Below are 6,484 nucleotides of genomic sequence, written 5' to 3'. Positions count from 1 at the left end.
TGACAGGGAACGTGGCCGGCTGCTCGCACGCAGTCCAAGGCCTTCCTTTTTGAACTGAACGCAGTGAACCACAACGGTGCATGGGCTGCACAAACGCAGTCTCCGTGCCAGCTCAAGTGGCACACGCAATGAACACAACGAATGGATGCAGGAATGGTTTGAACTGAACGCAGTGAACCACAACGGTGCATGGGCTGCACAAATGCAGTCTCCGTGCCAGCTCAAGTGGCACACGCAATGAACACAACGAATGGATGGATGAATGGTTTGAACTGAATGCAGTGAACCACAATGGTGCATGGGCTGCACAACCGTAGTCTCCGTGCCAGCTCAAGTGGTACACGCAATGAACACAAGGAATAGATGGATGGACACAAACACGGTGCACGGGCCGCCACTGCAGGCCCGTGTTGTAGCTGCCAACGGGGCAGTTCTTGCAGCTTGAAAACTGTTGCTTTCTGATCCTGGCGCACATGGCAATGAACAGGGGGGGGGGCAAAGCAAAAATTGAACGGGGCTGGTGAACAGGGGCAGTGGGCATGGCATGGCAAAGGCAGCAGGCAAACACAGCCCGCAGAAGAAGGCCGCTGCAGGCAAACACAGCCGGCAGATGAACTGGCCAGCACAGGCCTTGAAGAAAAACAGCCAGCCGGCAGATGAAGTGGGCCGGCACAGGCCTTGCAGCACAGCAGCTGCAGACGATCCAGCCGGCACAGGCCTTGCAGCACAGCAGCTGCAGATAAAGTTGGCCAGCCTTTGCCGTTCCGTGGAGGTTGGTGGAGGGAGTGCGGTGGTGCTGGCCACTTGGAAGGCGGGCTCGGACCTACCTACCTGTCTCCCTCCCAACCTATCGCCTTTGCCTGTCACTGTCTATACCCACTCCCTTAATTTGTCAAACCCCAATTTAGCCCCAACTTATTTATTTATTTATTATTATTTTTTTTTACTTCCCCACTATAAATCGTCCCCTAACCCCCTTTATCGTCCTTGTTCGGCTAACCTATCCTGTCACCTAGCCTACTCCCAACCCCTACGTTCCCTTCCCGGAGGGGAACAAGGGAGTGCTAGCGTCCTGTGTCGAGGCCCAACGAAGCCTCAGGATGGCCTCCCCAGAGTTCGGCAATCTAACCCAAAGTGGGTCCAGCGGCCCACAACGAGAGCGAGGGGATGGATGGTGCGGAGGGGTACACTTCCTAATCTACCCTATCCATTTAACTGTTAAACTACCCCGGGGCTTTCAACAAGCGCCTCTCGCTTAAACTATTGGTTCTATAAACCCAGATTCCCGTCGCCTGTGTTGGTGTCCTCACAATTTCGGGCCTCGCCCCCAAATTTTCTCTCCGTGCCCTCACACGGTCTCATGGCTGGGACACGTGGCTCCCTTTGGCAGGCACGACCCTCTGCCGAATCTCCCGCTATGGCACCCCCGGGCACTACACTGCCTCCGAGCCTACCAGCTCCCTAACACCGGGGAGTGCCCCCCATGGCACCTCCCCTGAAACGCACACGTGGCAGGCTGGCTTCCCAGGCCCCTTTCCGAGGGTCACCTGTGCCCACAACACTGCCCACGCGGCCAATGGCGCCCCGGGCCCCCGCACCAAGCAGGCGCACCCGTGCCCACTACGCTATCCCGGCCCCCTATGGGCCCTTGGCCTACCACGGCCGACTAGCCTGGTGCCCGGGGTACCCACTCAGCGATACTCACTTTTCGCAGCCACGCTCCCAGCCCGTCAACAGGGCTCCTGCACCCCTCCAAATGGGTATCGAGCCTACTTTCCCACCAACAACAAAACGACTTCCATTTTTCAATTTGACTAACCCCCTAACTCACTTTATACTGACCCCGGGGTCCCCTGGGCGGGAGCCACTTCTCCCCCCAATCACTCATCGCACCATGCATTCCCCATTCGCTCCACTCACACAGACCCGCTGGCCTCACTCACTCAACTAGTACTCACCTCACAACTCACCAACTCTTCAACACACACACACCACTGAACTCTGCCACCCTTCTAACTACATCCCCTAACTAACTCGTGCTCCCACGTCGTCCCTTAAACTATAGCACGTTCCATTTAACCTACGTAGCTAAGCTACGTCCCCACAACACATCCAAAGTCTGTCACTGTCTCCAAATAAATCATTTTATTTCCCAACCTAAATCTGGCTACAATCCCTCTAACTAATCCATTCCACGGACTCCATGAGGACTTACCCCTGCCCCATGAAGTCGGTCTAACTAAGCTAACCCTTCCCCCTAACTAGTTTCCTTCCTGTGCCCAGGCAAGGGGGTCTTCCACCCCTTGCCCAGGAATCCTGTGCACCCGAAAGTGAGGCTTGCTTTTTTTTTTTTTTTTTTTTTTTACCTGCGCAGCACCAGCACGGCACCTCAGAGCTCGCGCACTTTGCACCTGACCGTGACGTCATGCAGCTGCACGTGTTCCTCGTCCCTCCTTGGACGGTACCATCCGGCAGGGATACTCCTGCCGGATTCCAACCCCACGTGCAGCCATGGCGTCACCGTGCGCATAAAAAAACAAGCCCCACGTCTCGAGCGGTTCCCCACGCGAACACGTGCTTTGCCCGTTGGAGCTTAACACACACGATCGCGTGGAGAACCCGTCCGGTCCAAATCCGAAATCCTGCCTAAACTTTGTCCGTCCGCAGGATCGGCAAATCCACCGCTGGCGTTTGCGGACCGGGACTTCACCCTCGCAAGCGAGCACGTGGGGGTCTCGTGCGTTGCACAGCACGGACCTCGTGCTCACTGCTGGGTGAACCCGGCACGGTCCTCGAAACAACTACAGCCGCTACTCGGCTTTCGTTCCTCACATGTCGCCGTCGTCGCCATTCCACACACGCACTCCCGCGTGTTACGACGCTAACACACCTCACCATTAAACTCACACCGGGAGACGCGGCTGCATGTTCACACATGCCCACCGACATCTCCCTTACATACCTGTGGTGAATTGAGGTGAATTGAGGGACATGACGCGGGATCACATGTTGTGCGTCTCGCGTATAAGGGGAGGTCTCCGCGGCACGGGGGATTGTCCCCGGGGCATTGCCATTTACATCGGCTGTTCACTTGATGCTCGTTGACTGAAGGTGCTCATTGACTGGTGAGAATGGAGATTATATCGAACTCCGTGCTTACGCGGATTTAGTCTGCAATGATTAATCGCACATGTATACGTTACTGCTTATGTACTCCTAGCTGAACCTGTATTCCCCGGTGTGCCCGCAGAAGCGGCTCCAATCAAATGGAATAAAGCCTAAACTCTGAAGGTTCTTCTCTCGCTCTCATTTCAATTTATTCCATTTGGTTTTCTCGGCTCTCTCAACCAACGATGGACAAGATCTACAAACCAGAGAGGTTCGACGCAGACCCAAACGCGACTGACGCAGAAATGAAATGGTCGCATTGATTCTGTTCCTTCTCACACTATCTGACCATCATCGAGGAGGGAGCTGACAAATTTGCCGCTCTCGTGAATCATGTCTCGCCCAGCGTGTACAGGCTCTTCTCGGAGTGCGACACTTAGGAAGCAGCGATCGACGTGCTGCAAGCGCTCTACGTGAAGCCCAAGAACGAGGTATACATACGACATCTTCTCAACACACGCAAGCAAGCAGCCGGGGAGACAATCGATCAGTTCCTGCAAGCTCTGAATCAGCTGGGAAAAGACGGCAGCTTCCGGGCCGTAAGCGCCGAGGAACACCGAAAGGAAGCCACACGGGAGGCATTCATCCAAGGACTCAGATCAGCCCACATACGGCAACGCTTACTAGAGAAAGCGCAACCCACTCTTGACAAGGTAGTCGATCAGGCACGAGCGATTGATACGGCTCAGCAGCAATCTGAGTCATTTGGGACACCGATGCTGCTAATGAACGCTGCTACGATGGGAACCCAAGGAACCCCACTGGCACAGACAGCCAGACATAGGGGATGGAGAAACACCCGAGGAGCCGGATACCCAGGCCACGTCAAACTCCTCAGCAACTGCTCCGGTTGGTAAGTGCTTCTTTTGTCGGTACAAAAGGCACCCTCGTCAAAAATGTCCCGCCAGAGATGCCACATGCATGAATTGCGACAAGAAAGGGCATTATGCCAGGGTATGTAAATCTACTCTAAGGAGAAATAAACCCACTTCTGCGGCTCTCTACTCGCAAAATAAATTAACTGCAGCCTCCCCGGGGAATCTATCCAAGGCTATCATCAACGTACGAATTAACGGGCATATGGCTGAGGCACTGATTGATACCAGTAGCTCTGAAAGTTTCGTCAACAGCTCGCTAGTGAAGGGCAGGAAATGGATAATCCACCCGACTGACAATACGGTATGCATGGCCGCCACCTCACTACAATCCCGCGTACGAGGGTACTGCAATGTTGAATTGGACGTAAAAGGGTACACGCATCGGGATGTAAGGGTACTGGTGCTTCGTGATTTGTGCGCAGACGTAATTCTGGGTCATAATGTCCTCAAGCAGCACACGAGCGTCGAAATACCCTTTGGAGGAAGCAAGCCTCATCTAATTTTAAATGCGTTGACCACCGCGGAGGTGACGTCCCCCCAGCTGTTCGCTAACTTGTCGCCGGTCTGCAAACCGATAGCGATTAAATCACGGCGATATACCACTGCTGATATGAACTTCATCACTTCAGAGACCAAGCGATTACTGGAAGAAGGAATTATAGAACCGAGCGATTCGCCATGGCGCGCACAGGTGTTAGTAACCAGCAGTCAGAACCATAAGAAACGAATGGTTGTCGATTATTCCCAAACGGTCAATCGCTTTACTCAACTCGATGCCTACCCCCTGCCGCGCATAGACGAGATGGTCGAACGCGTGGCCAATTATAAGGTATTCAGCACCATCGACTTGCGAAGCGCCTATCATCAAATTCCCATCCGAGAGGAAGACAAACCTTACACCGCATTCCAGGCAGGGAGGCGCCTCTACCAATTCAGGAGAATACCTTTCGGTGTCACGAATGGGGTAGCTTGCTTCCAACGGGTTATGGACGACATAATCTCAGATGAAAACCTCAAAGACACTTTTGTTTACGTGGACAATGTCACAGTGTGCGGTAGGGATCAGGGGGAACATGATAGGAATCTGGACAGATTCTTGAGCATTGCTAGAAAATATAATCTGACTCTCAACTACGAGAAATGCGTATTCTCGGCAAGGTCAATTGACCTTCTCGGCTACACAATAGCCGACGGCACAATTAAGCCTGATCCTGAACGATTGCGCCCACTTCGTGAGCTACCCCCACCTCAGGACCTGCAGGCAATGCGCCGGGTGATCGGCATGTTCGCTTACTATGCAAGATGGATTTCGCAATACTCCGAGAAAATACATCCCCTAGTGCATTGCAAAAACTTTCCACCAGATGCCGCTGTTGTAAGAGCTTTCCACAAACTCAAGGATGATATCAGTAAGTCCGTGGTTTTATCGATCGATAGCTCGGTGCCCTTTGTGGTGGAAACCGATGCTTCAGATCACGCCATAGCTGCTACACTTAATCAGTCTGGGCGGCCGGTCGCGTTCTTCTCGAGAACTCTCTCTAGAAGCGAGCAGAGACACTCAGCGATAGAGAAGGAAGCGTACGCCATCGTCGAAGCGCTGCGGAAATGGAGACATTATTTACTGGGAAACCACTTCACGCTCGTTACGGACCAACGATCCGTGGCATTCATGTTTGATGGGAAAAATAACGGGAAAATTAAGAATGAAAAAATTATGAGATGGCGGATAGACCTAGCTTGCTACAGTTACGACATTGTTTAACGGCCCGGGAAGGAAAACCCTGCTGCAGATACCTTCTCTCGGGTCTACAGTTCGGCAACAATCAGTCAGGCTTTGCAAGACCTACACGTGTCTCTCTGCCACCCAGGGGTAACCAGAATGGCACATTTCGTGCGCAGACAAAATCTTCCCTATTCTGTTGAAGATATTAAACAAATGAATGCTTCATGCCCTGTTTGTGCTGAACTGAAACCCAGATTCTATGGCGCGGCATCTGGCAGACTGATCAAGGCCACTTCCCCCTTCGAGAGACTAAACATCGACTTCAAAGGGCCCCTGCCGACCGAGACAGACAACAGATACATATTCACCATTGTTGATGAATATTCAAGGTTCCCTTTCGCATTTCCGTGCTCGGATATGACCTCGGGCACTGTCGTGAGATGTCTCTCTGACCTCTTTGCTATGTTTGGGAAACCTTCGTACATACATTCAGACAGAGGGCCGTGTTTCATGTCGGCCGGGCTAAAACAATTCCTACTAGAGCTCGGCATAGCAACTAGTCGAACGACGGGTTACAACCCACAGGGAAACGGGCAGGTGGAACGGTATAATGGAGTTATTTGGAAAGCCGTAACTCTGGCGCTGAAATCGAGAGGACTGGGCCTCGAGCGGTGCGAGGTTACTCTTCCCGACGCTCTGAATTCCATACGCTCTT

This window comes from Eptatretus burgeri, chromosome 8, assembly GCF_056783735.1.
Source record: "Eptatretus burgeri isolate ZD-2024b chromosome 8, Ebu_testis_v1, whole genome shotgun sequence".
In the NCBI taxonomy this organism is placed as follows: Eukaryota; Metazoa; Chordata; class Myxini; order Myxiniformes; family Myxinidae; genus Eptatretus; species Eptatretus burgeri.
This window is presented reverse-complemented; position numbering follows the sequence as displayed.